At 38.7% G+C, this 14,889-nt stretch overlaps 1 pseudogene; it reads left to right on the forward strand.

The window, feature by feature from the left end:
- The window catches only part of LOC102993831 (importin subunit alpha-8-like), a 74,341-nt pseudogene that overhangs the window by 1,542 nt on the left and 57,910 nt on the right, over positions 1-14,889 (forward strand).

Consider the following 14,889-nt stretch of genomic DNA (forward strand, 5'->3'; position numbering starts at 1 on the left):
GGCTCCCCAACGGGAGAGGCCCCAACAGTGAGAGCCCCGCATACCACAAAAAAAAAAAAAAAAAAAAACGTGGGAAGTTTAATGGCCAGAAGGAGGCTATCTGGATGACAGCTAACTTCACAGCTAGGGGCACTGTGTACTGGCTGATCCAGCCTGTCCACTCTGGGGTCTTGGAGCCACTGATGGATCTGCTCACCGTGTAAGACATCCTGGACACCATCTGTTACACCCTCCAGATAGCAGAGAAGCTTTCTTTCTTTCTTTCTTTCTTGTTTTCATGACAATTTTATTTATTTATTTTTTAAAATTTATTTATTTATTTTTGGCTGCATTGGGTCTTCGTTGCTGCGTGCGGGCTTTCTCTAGTTGCGGCGATCTGGGGCTGCTCTTCGTTGCGGTGCGCGGGCTTCTTATTGCAGTGGCTTCTCTCATTGTGGATCACGGGCTCTGGGCACGCGGGCTTTAGTAGTTGTAGCACACGGGCTCAGTAGTTGTGGCTCGTGGGCTCTAGAGCACAGGCTCAGTAGTTGTGGCACACGGGCTTAGTTGATCCGCGGCATGTGGGATCTTCCCGGACCAGGGCTCAAACCCGTGTCCCCTGCATCGGCAGGTGGATTCTTAACCGCTACACCACCAGGGAAGCCCAGCAGAAAGCTTTCTGAGAAGGAAACCTGTGTCTTTTCATAGAAGAACCCCAAAAGGTAACTTCTTTAAGAAACAGCACTCCTGTATCTTAGTATATCATGGGTGTAAAACTTTTTAAACTGAATGTTAATAAAGTTGAAACTTTCACCCCATCTATCAAAAAAATATATCACTGTAACTACACGCTTCCTCACATACAGGCCCTTGACCCCAAACCCAAAAGACCTGTACCTGAAATTGAGTGAGGCATTGTAAAGTATGACTATTTCAGTGATTTTCTGCTGTGCAAAAGCATGAACTTGAGGTTTTCACACACTGAAGTTGCCCAAACCAGGGGATCCTAGAAAGAAAAACCCACACTGGAGTTCCCAGGAAATGGAAAGGAAAGTTTTAAATGCATCACCTTTAGTTTATGGGAGGAATCATAACCAAGGGACAGAGCCAAGGTAGAGACTTATTAAAAAAAAAAAAAAAAAACAGAAACAGGTAGAAAATATAAAAGAGCAAGGTCCATCTCATTACTTTCGTAAGATAAAATGATTTAAAAGTGTAGATCAAGAGAGGTGGTACCTGGCAGTTCCTCACAGGTTGAACTGAACCTTTTGTCATAACTTTTGTTAAACCTAACAAAATCAGGTTTTCACATAAATTATGAAGTTACGGAATTGCCATCCTGTTTCATTCATGGCAGGTTTTCCTCTCAAAAGCCTTGGAACAACTTTAGGATACTACAGCAAAGCCCCTGAGTATCATGTGATAATTTAAAGATGTCATACGGCCTTCCCTGGTGGCGCAGTGGTTGAGAATCCGCCTGCCGATGCAGGGGACACGGGTTCGCGCCCCGGTCTGGGAGGATCCCACATGCCGCGGAGCGGCTGGGCCCGTGAGCCATGGCCACTGAGCCTGTGCGTCCGGAGCCTGTGCTCCGCAACGCGAGAGGCCACAACAGTGAGAGGCCCGTGTACCACAAAAAAAAATAAATAAATGAAAACAAAATAAAATAAAGATATTATACTTAACGTATCTACAGATGCTTATTCAATACTTTCTGGTGGAATTAAGTGTTATTTTATATCTGGTTAGTGAGAGAAATCTTGTTAAGTGAGATTCTGGAGACTATTGAAAAAATTTTGGGAGAAAGAATGAAATATATTTTATCAAATGCTTTTTTTAAAAATATGTAAATATTTCTTGATGTAATGGAAGCATCCATGAAATAGAGAACTTTTTATTAGCATACAGATAATGTAAACAGATCTAATCTGTTCTTCAGGCTATTTTCTGATACTTTAATAACTTAATAATTAGAATGTGTTATGCTAAATTTTTTAAGTTTCTCCCAGATAAATTGTGCACAGAGAGAAGATAATTGTGCATGGAGAGAAGTAGTGTACATGAATTATCACTACTTTCAAATAATACAGCATCAGAGTAATTTAAGAATGACCCTAGTTTTAAGCAATGATGGTGTCACTGACTGCATCATTCTGATGTGTATATTAAAGACTTTTCCATGGCTACATCTTTTATTAGACTAACTTCAATGAATTAGACGTCAGTTAAATAGATTAAAAATTAATGTTAATTTTAATAATAAAGCTAAGGACACATTTGTTTCTTGTGACCTTTCTATGTGAGGTTGGTTATGTTTAACCTTTGTTATGTTCCTGGTTCACTTCTTCTGAATCAGTCAGAAGGGTGCCTGATTGAGGTTGCAGGTGGCGTAAATCAGTATTTGATGAAATCTATGTTTAAATGGGAATAAACAGAGTAATTGGCACTTAATTAACATCAACGATAAGATGAAGTAACAAGCCTATCTTTGAGTGCATATGGATTTTTGTAAAAGCCTACTGCTGTTTGTTTCCAATCCAAGTACTCTTGAATAAAGCTTTATGATATATTTAACTTCTATTGATGTATTGGTTTATTAGCCAGATTCTAACGTTGTGTTTACCAAAATCTGTGATATTGCTTAGATACAAATTATTAGTTATCTTCAACTGTTACACTGTTTACCTGAAATTATGTTCACTGTGCATATACATATACGTGTAATTACATTACGTATAATTCTATGTAACTACTATACCTCAAATTTTATTGACAAAATATGCTCATTAAGATTAAAAGTAGTTACACATACACATGTATAACCGAATCACCTTGCTGTACACCAGAAACTAACACAACATTGTAAATCAACTATACTTCAATAAAATAAATAAAATTTTAAAAGCAAAAATAAAAACGTTAAAAGTAGTGATGAATTTTTTCTTTGATACTAATGTTTTGCCAAACTCCCATAATTTAATTTTTTTCTGAAGTTTTCTCTCCTGGAACACCAAGCAGCATCTCTGGATCATTAATATTTCTTTTTAGTTAATACCAGTTCTTTTATGATACCTGAAACTGCACTTCATGCGGTCTCAGCTTCTCAATGTGTAAAACAAATAAAACTACTTTTACTGTCAATAGTACAATTTTTAATACAAAAGCAATACATATTTAACTTAAGGGAAAAATATTTGCAGATCAAGAAATAGAATGATGGAAAAGCCTATACATATAATCTGTCTCCAAAGAAATCATATCACTTTTTGTCAACAACTAACTATAATGGCCTTGGACTCCTTACTTAATTCTAGACTCTCTCAATGTTCTTGCCTCCAAAGTGGACAATTGAACCACATGATAGTTTAGGTTGATTCTTGTCTGACATTGTGGTCTAGACATGCTTATTTTCCCCCAAATACAGCACATTGAGTCCTGAGCATCACTCTCTTCACCAGTTCACGCCACTTTTGCTGCTTGAAATACAGTCCCCACCTCAAGCCCACTCCCCCAGTGCCTGAAATGGACATTTCCTCTCTGATTTAGGGTACTTGAAATGTATTTAGCTGATGGGAGCTCATAATCTAGAATATGTGATTTTATTTCAGTAGGTGGATAATTTACTAAGATTTTCTCTTTTATTTGCTAAATTAGAGAATAGTCTGTGAGGTAGACATTTATAAATTGCACGTTTTCAAGTCAAATGCCTGAAAATAAATCCATGTATCCAGGAGATAAACAGTATTCAGCCATGGCCTTTTCAGCACTCACCCCATGACCAGTGGAGAAATATATCTAGAAAAAGATTACTTCAGAGCAGCATGAATGCATTCAGATATCTGCTAAATGTCCAAATGTTATTTAACCATGGTGACATCAGATATTTTATTATCATAAGTAGAAAATAATACTGTACCCGCGACTTACACTTAATCATTCTTAGTAAGTTTTTAAAAACAATTTCCCATTTTACAACTGTGAATCTGTAGAAATAATGAAGGCACTGATGTATATTAACTATATGAGCAAGTCTATTTCTGATTTAGGTCTCAATTTTAAGGGAATTGTTCATTGTATTGAACGTTCTTTTAAGCAAATGGTAAATTTGCTCACATGAGGAGTTAATAATGACACTGAAGGAAGAAAAGTTGCTCTTACAATAACAAATAATTTTGAGTAAGTCATCAATATTAATCTAGAAATTGCTACCTGTGTAATAGTTGCCATTTTAGGACATACTGTGGATTTTCTGCTGTGACCTTTAATTGTTTAAATACAGACAGTCCTTGACTTAGGATGGTGGTTTGGCCTACAATTCTTTTGACTTTAAGTTGATGGGAAAATGACACACGTTCAGTAGAAACTACTTCAAAATTTGAATTTTGAGCCTTTCCCGGGGTAGTGATATGCGGTTCGATCCTCTCTCCTGTTGCTGGGCAGTGGTAGCTCCGTCAGCTGCGCAATCACCAGGGTGAACAGCTGAGACACTTGAACAATTCTGTACTCAGACAGCCATTCTGCTTTTCACTTTCCATACAGTATCCAATACATCACGTGAGCTACTCAACACTTTATTATAAAACAGGCTTTGGGTTGGGTGATTTTGCCCAACTGTAGGCTAACGTAGGTGTACTGAGCACGTTTCTTGTAGGCCAGGCTAAGCTATGATGTTTTGTGGGTTAGCTTTATTAAATGCATTTTTGACTTATGATATTTTCAGCCTAGAAAGGGGTTATTGGGACATAACCCCATTGTAAGTTGAGGAAGATTGGTATATTATTAAATTAAATGTTCCAAGATATTCGGTCTTCCCTATTTTATTACCTTTGAGATAGTGAGAGTACAGTGGAGTACTCTGACTACCGGGTTCTTATTTCTTTCTGGACTGGAGACATCTCTTCCACCACCAAGCACTTTGACCCCTCTCCCCTCTTAAAAATAAGAACCTTTGGTTTAGGAAACAGGAAGCAGCTGAGGGACTTGTGACTTCCTCTTTCTCTGCCTGGCAGTCTCATCCTAACTCTGCTCATTTTGACTTTCCAGGGAAAGGAACATAACAGCCCTCAGTCTATCAAGAAGAACAACAGGAAAAGGTGACAAGCTCTATTTTTCATGACTTTATATCATAATTCACTTAGATTAAAAAAAACTATGGATTTCTAAATCTTCATCCAGGAAAGAGATTTTCTGTATCAAAGAACAACTGAAACATGAATATGCTACAGGTGCACTCCTTCCATAGCAAGGTGGTTGCTGGGCAACCGAGAGCCATCAAGGACTCTTAGTTTTTACAAATCTCCGATGGCTGGAGAGGACCACTGCTCTCCTCCTTGATGCACTGACAGGACTGTTGAATTGTGTTCTTATTAGTTTTTGTGTGTTACTTGTTTGAGGCGGCAATGGCAGCAAAAGATATTCCACATCAGGGAGTAGGATGTATGCTGTTTGCAATAGAGTAACAGGTCTTAGAGTTGGAAATAAAAATTTAATTAGTAAAATAAGTATTTCAAGGCTGAAATGAGCAACAGAAAATGCACTTATCTCTGCTTTCATGTGCATCTCAGACCTGAAACTGTCTAAACTCTGAATAAGAGTTTGAATTAGCCATGCTATTGAACACAATTTACAGAGTGAAAATGATTAGTATGATTAAAATTCTCAAGTTACATGTCTCTGGTTGAGAATGATAGTATATTATATTAGTAGTTGTGACAGAGGTCCTCTTAGAAAAAAAAAAGTGTTTGCTAAGAAGCATAATTTAATAATGGCTTTGGGTTGAATTTGAGCATCTGTCAGTTCTTTTGTGGTTTGTACCATTGAGAGGAGACAGTTTTCTAGATAATTGAGGTGGGAGAGTATAGAGTCCCAGCCTGGAGGGAGATGACTAAAAGTGGGGAGGTAGGAAAAAGTTATGGAAGGAAGAAGTCCCATAAACATTGCTATAAAAAGCAAACTTTCTTCATGACCATTAAAAAATGCTCTGTGTAAAGTTTATAAAATCCCAGAGTGCTTCATATGAGTGATTTTTGTAGCTAATAGGGAAGTTGATTAGAGACTAAGGTTCATATTGTTTCACTGTAGATATAAGCAAAGAAAGGGCATCCCAAGAAATCAAGAAGCAGAGAAGGGCAGAACACACAATGGAGGCTTAATTCTAATATAATAAAACAGGGCAGGGTGGGGAAAGCTCTTGACGTAGGTTGTGGTGGCCACTAAGGTTCTCCACTCAAATCTCTTTCAAAGAACCCGCTTCTGGGAGCATAGCTGACTGATGGTCTCCACTTAAAGTTGGAGCCTGGCCTCTTCCCAGCCAGTGATGGATCATGGCAGGGGGGTTGGTGGGAGACACTCCTTCCCAACATTGGACTTTTTCATCAGCAAACTTTGCTCAGGTTGCTCCCCAGAGGCCTGGCAGAGACTGTCCAGGAGCTGTGCTCTGGTCTGAAGCTTTCTAACCGATGCTTCCTGCCCTCTTTCTTTTCAAAGAGCAGTAGTCTGAGGCTTCCGTTGACTGTCCATCCTTACTGTTCACCTTTCACAGGCATTTCCCCAATAAATCTCTGGTATAACTGTTCCCACCTTAACATCCACTTCTCAAAGTAACACAGAGGTTAGCCTTGAGTCAAGAAGTTGGCAGCTGCTGTAACTAATCTACAGAGCCAGTATGTTGTTTTTTTTTTTAATGTAACCTGAATTCTTCACTAGGATTAGGCAAGTAATAAAAAAATATCATACCCCCAAATGGCCAGGCTCCGTCCAAGAGGATATGCCTGTATACATGGTAAGATTTGGGGGAATGAGATTAGAGGTAAGACAATAGTGCTATTCCTTTCTCCTTTCTGTCCACACGCCCAAGTCAAAGGGACATTTTCCCTACCTTCTTCATGTCTGGTATTCAATTGTGAAGACAGTTGAAACACATAAGTAGCCTAGGCAACATTTAAATAAATGATTTTCTTATTATTCAGTTTTTCCTCTCAACTGCCTTCTGAGACGAATCTAGAAACACCTTTTGTGTTTCTGATCAAATTTTGCTAAAAAAGTGTTGGGATTGGGAACTGAGTAAGAACTGAATGGTTCTAAATGTAAAAGAGAAGAACATGAAGTATTTAAATGGAAAAGCTAGGACAGAGCTAAGAATATACAAGAAAGGCCAAAATCTGTATTTTTGTATTTTATTCCTTCTTTTTCTTCTACCAGTTGATTAAAACTTTCTTTGTATTTTTAATTTTACATTTTTTTGAGAGGGAGAGGATCTGATAGCATTTGCTAATAGTCACTATCATGTTAGGCAGATATTTTGAAACCAGATCACCGTACAATTTGTCGTCTCGAGATGAGGGCCTACGGTAGAGGGTATGACCAACTGAAACTCCAACCTTTATAGAGGATTTGAGGCATGACAGTTTACCTTAAACGAGGAATATGGGGATACATGGTAGCATTATTGAGGAGAAGGCATTGCTCAGTACCGTACTGAACTGATAGGAATGAGACAATCTTGGTACATCAAGGTAGTAGTGTCTTTTCCTGAAGCAAAATGTAGCCATGCTTACTGACCAGTAAAATACATAACAGTAGTCTTCTGGAGCAAAGGGCAGTCAGGCTTAATGTCCATTAAAAACGATTCAGGGTTCTTTTTCTGTAACACACCCCACTGTGTGTGTAGGTGTCACCTGGCCCTCTTCCTGCCACCCTCTGGGAATTGGAGATCTGAGAAGTGGCACAATAAAATACTAATACTTTGGTATGACTGTTGGTGTGAGTAATAAAGTCCTCTGTCTCTGACCCAGGAGTGTCTTGTCTCCTGCGGACTTTCGTGGAACTGCAGCAGCCTCGTGTGTTCGTCTGCAGGTAGACTAGAATCTCTGTCCCTTCATAGTTTTTAACAGTTTTGGTGATGAGGGTAGGATGCTGAGAGGAGCGTGGACTTCTGGAAGAGGACGGGCAAGAACCTCATGGGTTAATTAACATAATTTGAGGGAAGTCCGTGAAAGTTGGTAACATGTATCGTCAGTCAGGTAACAAACTGTCCTCCTGTTAATGGATACCTATTAAGAAGTAGTTTCCAAGACAACTGCCTGACGTGTTGCTGACCCCCTTTGGAGGGAGAGTAGTTTCTCACCAATCGTTCAGGCACCCCCAGGTTTAACTGCTCTAACAACAGTACTAACATTCAGCTAGTACTCTCGGAACTGACACAAGGAGGTAAAGTACTAACTCATTTCAGAAAAAAAACAATTAAACTGATGAGCACCAACACTGAGTGAGAACTGACAGAAATTGTAGCCACTATGGGCAGTAAACAGGCGCATTGTTAGAACTTTGGCCCGTTTCACTGAGAGGTGAGAGAGTGAGGGACTTAATGCCTTTTACGGAAGAATTGGCACCAGATACGCCATTGCTCAGCCCCTCCTGCTGTCCGTCAGCCAACCTTGGATCTATTCGCCCCTTAGAGTAAAATGTCTCAGATATTTTTGAAGTGAATCCTGGGGCTATAAGGTGACTTTGACTCTCTCAGGAAGATTTTCCAGAAGCAGGCAAATTCCAATATAAAATCATCCATGACTGGCTACTGACTGGTATTCCAGCTTTTAGGGCTTCAGACTCTTTACAGCACTGATGAAGGCAACCCACTGGCCGAGGAGAAATTAAATCCCCCAAAATCCAGATAAATTCTTGCAGTAAACCTGACCACTCTGGAAAATTCCCCAGCCCTCAAATTGAAACCAGGCATGGCTTTAGGAAATGTTATCATGCTAATGAGACAGCAGATGTTTCAAGTTCATATGCTCCTGTGCGCTTCCCAAACTCAGGATAGCAAAGGGGAGCAAACCCCAGGGTCCTAGAGGAAAGCGCTGTGTCTTTGGCTGTGGCTGTTGAGTCGAGGGGCTCCTAGAAGTGAAACACATGGTGTCCAGAATGATGATGTTACCGTCCCCCCATCCAGTATGTGGATTTTGAAGCAGTAAAAATATTAGACTGTTGCTGGCTGAGCTGCAAACGACCACCAGGTTGCTCACTGGACAGAGCTGCTCTCTGTGCCCAGTCACGCGTCCCTCGTGCTGCACTCCTGTCTCAGCTGCTGTCTGAGGAAAGATGAGTGAAGGTGAGTCCAGGGTCTCTCTGTGCCCATGAGAGGCTGAAGGCCATATACAGTCATCCCCCTAAGCGGGGGACTGAGGAGAGGGGAAGAACTAAAACTCTCCCGGCTTTGATGCAAACAGGTATGAGTCTTCATCCCACCTGATCCTGCTAAAAGTGAGACCACTCATATTCAGTCTCCTAGGCTTTGGCAGGTGTCATAAGGGGGAGGGGACGCCGGTATGAGAGTCGTTGCTTCTACATCTAATTGTATAGTAGGAATTGTGTGCCTGTACTTCCCCATCCCAGAAGTTAGATGTAAGATGTGATCTAGAAATCATTCTAGTCTATCTTATTATGCAAACCATTCTTTGGAAAAGGTCTAGCTTATTTGAAAGGGGGAATATATACATATACTCTCGAAAATGTCAGATTCAATATGGAAATCGAACAAATAAAAGTCAGACTAGCTTAAAGTATCTTGTTAACTAGATGACTGGCCTTTTTTGTTCAATAGCGAAATAGATCCTTTTCAAAACAAAACAAACAAGAGCCAACCCCTCAAATCTGTTGTACAACAAATGTCTTCAAATTTCCTGCTAGTTTATAATATAACCAATTAGGTTGTCAGAATACAGTTGATCAATCAATAAACAATCAATAATTATAAAATAATGAAACGGTTCCTAAGGGATAATTTATTTAGGGAGTTGCTATGCCGGCAAAGCTAATGATCACTCTGTAAATCTAGCATCTCTCCCTGCGGGAAGCTTTCCTTCACACACCATGGATGTTAGTACCCTTCCCCAGTGCTCACATGTGCTCCTGTTTAAGATTGTATTCCTTATTGAGCCTGCGCTCTAGAGCCCGCAAGCCACAACTACTGAAGCCCGCGTGCCTAGAGCCCATGCTCCGCAGCACGAGAAGCCACCGCAGTGAGAAGCCCACGCACCGCAACAAAGAGTAGGCCCCACTCGCTGCAACTAGAGAAAGCCCGCGTGCAGCAACAAAGATCCAACACGGCCAAAAATAAATTAACAAACAAACAAACAAACAAATAAATAAATAAATCTATTAAAAGAAAAAGAAAGTATTACTGGCCTTGTGATGGCATTTCTCTTTAAACAGCTTCTTAAAGGCAGGAACTTCATCATATTACATTATATTTTGCCACACATTTATACAAAGCTTAACACATACCAAGTGATTCTTTTATTCTTTTGGGGGGGTGGGGATACATAATAAACAATATATGTTAGGAAGAATATATTCTAAACCACCTTGAAAAAAAAGTATTTGCCAAAGTAGTAGAACTACTGTTCCCTCACAGTCTATTAAATCAGTGTTAGATGGGTTCCTGTATCTAGGCAAATATCTCATATATATGTTAATACAGAAGAACAGCTGTATCCCAAAAGGATATTAACAGTAAGTTTGACCTTTTGAAAATAAATATAATAAAAATGCAAGAGGTTTGTTTGGATTTGCCTCTGTGGAAAAAAGTCTGTTTCGCTGTCAGTAAAAATGCTGTTCTGCACATCTTTGTGGGCCACATGGCTGAGCCTTTGCCTGTTACGTTTTGAAGTAGAAAGCTTTCTCCTTGTCACCTTCAATTTGACATTTTACAGGAACTAGAAGCATAAGTCAGGTAGGGAGACATGTTACATATTGTTCTTTCCCCTCTAACTGACTACCAGTAATCTTGAAAGTCAACAATGTCGGATTTCAATTTTGTTCACAGAAAATTACTACACTGTGCATTGAAAAAAAACAATCGCTACTGCTTTCATTATTCTAAATCTTTCCTATGGGATGATTAAAAGGAGAGAAAAAGAAAAAGACTTGACTTGCCTGACAACTGGTTTTATTTTACCTTGCTTAAACATAGTACTTTAAGCTTCTTATTGAATTGGGCAGATGGGGCAGTTGCCCGCCTACAATATGTATAAACTAGGAAGGAAATCAGCTCCGTTAACTGGCCTTGAGCATTTATTCAGTGATTTTTGTTGTCATTGTTAGGTGCCTACTATGTGAAATGTACTATATGAGCTGTGGGTTGGTTACAAAAGTGAATGACACAAATATCTGTTTGGAAGGGTTTTAATGGACTCCACATTTGGGGAAATAGTTACTATATTATTGTTCATGGTAAAAAATAATAATAATAATTTCTTCCCCAAAACCTGTTGATTTTTACTGCAGGAACTTATTTCTATTTATAAAATCATAAAACAAAATACAGGATGTCTTTTTTCATACACTTAATTTGGAAGCTTTACCTTAATCATATGTGGATCAAATCATTAATATCAACAGCAGTGACTTAGTAAATCTCTATAAATGTTCACATGTTGTATTCAGTTAACTAAAATGCTAAGATTTAGATGTGCTGTAATGCCTTGCCGATTCATTGAAGCAGAATTGGTAAATTCTCTAGAGAGATTATTGTGGGCCAAGCCCCCCTACCCAGAACTTTTACCTGTATTTCATTGTATCACCATCAGGTAGCAGTAGAGTCCTGATAAAGAGTACTCAACAGAGAACAAGAGATATAGCATTGTTTGGAAAAAATGAAATCTTGTGCTGAGTACAGTAGTTAGTTATAGAAATAGCTAAATTAACAAATTTAAGAACCAAACTACTACACTGCTTTACAAAGTAATCAGTTTTAAAATAGAAAAATATTCTGAAAGTATTTCATTCATTTAGTTTTTCAGTAAATATATATTGAACACCTGTTAGGTTTTCAGGCAACTCCTAAGGGTCTGGGGAGAAGAAGGGACAAGACAGAGATGGTCCCTGTTCTCCTAGCGCTTCAGTGTGTGGGGGTCATTAATTTATGATTAGTAAAATAATTTGTAATTGCAAGTAATACAGCAAGGAAAAAAAGCAGAGTATGCTGTTAGAACATAGAACATAGCAGTGAGGAGGGGCTCTAATCTCTCTGGGTGATATTTAATTTGAGACCTCATTTTAAAAAAAGACAACCAGAAAAGGATGATGGGAAGAACATCTCACCAAGAATGTTTCATGAAAAAAAAAGCAACAGGCCTTGTACTCAAAAAGTAATACAATATTTATTAAGAGAGTTACTTTCATTGCAAGAACCTGATCATTTTTCATTATGAAACTACCCCTAACCAATCTTAGCCTTTAGACAGTTTCTCTACAACGGCAACAAAAAGTAGTTTCAAAATTGATAGTAGAGGGTATAACAATGATTTATTCAGTGTTGGGTGTGGTGTTTCTGGTTGTCCTCGCCTTTTGAGGATATATAACTAGCACATGCCCTTAGCAAAGGGCCATCCTGTCACCGGTTGTTTCAGAGTCCACAGATGTCACTGTGAAATCCCATCAAGTATGACGAGCTGCTTCATCACTTAAAATAGTCATATTTATATGTCACTGCTATCCTATTGCTCAACCAAACACAATACATAAAAACGATAGGCGTTAGTTTCTCTCTGAATTAAATGTTTCCTTTTCCTACTTGAGAATTTATTGACTGTCATGCACAGCTGAGAGAGGCCTTTCTCCAGAACTGGTGTTGAGGCATCTCAACATCAGAACTCCCCTATTTCTCTTGCACTGCAGCAATCAAGCATTGCTTGATAACGTCAATATGTTGTGTTTTTTCACTAAAGTATTAAAAAGCAGCAAGTGCTAAATGCTCCATTTTAGGTTAAAAATAAAATTTTAGACACTATGTATTTCACTACTAGATGACAATACCAAAATAAGAAAATTTAATTAGAAATAAAAATAAAGGGAGAAAAAAGTAAAGGAAAATGAAAGTGTATATTAATTCATGAGATAAAAGCTTTATAGTCAACAGAGTATAGATCACCGAAAAACTCTGTGATGTGTCTCACTTGTTCATTGCTTTGTCACCTGTGTACATATATGTTTCCATGGTATTAGCATCCACGTGAGTTAAAATATCAGCATTTTCATGCCACCACACAGTCCCTTGAGGCCTTGGAGAGATCAAGATGGGACTAATATAATTCGGCTTGAGAGCTATCCCACAGGGCATCGGAAGATACAGGTAGGCAAGTCCTAGGTGTGCCATTTATCCCTGAGTTTGCTGGAGACATTATCTTCAGGGAGGGAAGAAATGTGTGTATGTATATATGTTTTCCCTAACCAATCTACTTATTGATTGAATTGAATATTTTTATTCCCAACATCTGATCAAGAAAAAGGATTCTAGTTTTAAAGAACAACAAAAAAAGAACTAGTAACACCAACTACCCAGACTTTTAGTTTTCTACCTTGGTTCCATTTCAGGTGTATACTTCACTGTAAATGCTAGTGTAACATCTCCAGGACCAAAGCTCTGATGATTATTCAAAGTAGAAAAGATAAATAGTCTAGTTAGTTCTCAGTCTCATACAAACAAGCAGGGTGGTCATGGCAGCAGATGTCTCTTTATGTGATAAGTTCCACCCACATACAGTATCATCCACCATCCCTACCCCAATTCTATTTTCAGAGGCACCCGCTAAGCCTCACTGTTACATCTCCAAGTGGTTCTACAACAGAAACAGGTGTACAAGTTCTCATTGACTTGTTTACTCCTAAAAGCCTCATTTTAGAACACGACACTAATTAGGCTCAACAGTAGTGTCTCCCCTAGAGAGATGAAGTTTAATAACATTGAGAACAAAACAATTTGTGATGAGCTCCTAAATAATTTGTACTGGACTCTTAACTATTCCTTTTCCATCATAATTGAAATTCAGGTTCAGATTCTAATTTATCCTTTTATTTGAATAATATTAGAGTTACCATACTGAAAAGAGAAAGCTGACCAGGCAGGTCACAGAAAGACCAGGAATAAAAGAATTATTCTAGATTTACATTTGGCATAAGGAACAATTTCTAACGAACAATAGGTAATCCATCCCTTCGGCATGGCATCATTATGGATTAGCTTTTGGTCCTTGAGTCATTAAGCTGATGACATAAATTCCAGAAAGATAATCTAATCAACATTTCTGCCAAAGTTTAAAGAAATGTGGCAGAAGAAGTATTCATGAAGAAAAACCCAGGTGTTAACCAAGATGAGAATGAAAAAAATCAACATAACTGCCTGTGCTTAGCTGAAGTCAATGCTTTACTTCATTGTTACAACTTTTTTTTTAACATCTTTATTGGAGTATAATTGCTTTACAATCGTGTATTAGTTTCTGCTTTATAACAAAGTGAATCAGTTATACATATACATATGTCCCCATATCTCTTCCCTCTTGCATCTCCCTCCCTCCCACCCTCCCTATCCCACCCCTCTAGGTGGTCACAAAGCCCTGAGCTGATCTCCCTGTGCTATGCGGCTGCTTCCCACTAACTATTTTATGTTTGGTAGTATATATATGTCCATGCCACTCTCTTACTTTGTCCCAGCTTACCCTTCCCCCTCCCCGTATCCTCAAGTCCATTCTCTAGTAGGTCTGCATCATTATTCCCATCTTGCCCCTAGGTTCCTCATGACCTTTTTTTTTTTTTTTTTTAGAGTTCATATATATGTGTTAGCATATGGTATTTGTTTTTCTCTTTCTGACGTACTTCACTCTGTATGACAGACTCTAGGTCCATCCACCTCACTACAAATAACTCAGTTTTGTTCCTTTTTATGGCTGAGTAATATTCCATTGTATATATGTGCCACATCTTCTTTATCCATTCATCTGTTGAAGGATACTTCGGTTGTTTCTATGTCCTGGTTATTGTAAATAGACCTGAAATGAACATTTTCGTACATGACTCTTTCTGAATTATGATTTTCTCAGGGTATATGCCCAGTAGTGGGATTGCTGGGTCGTA

This window comes from Physeter macrocephalus, chromosome 19, assembly GCF_002837175.3.
Source record: "Physeter macrocephalus isolate SW-GA chromosome 19, ASM283717v5, whole genome shotgun sequence".
NCBI classification, from domain to species: domain Eukaryota; kingdom Metazoa; phylum Chordata; class Mammalia; order Artiodactyla; family Physeteridae; genus Physeter; species Physeter macrocephalus.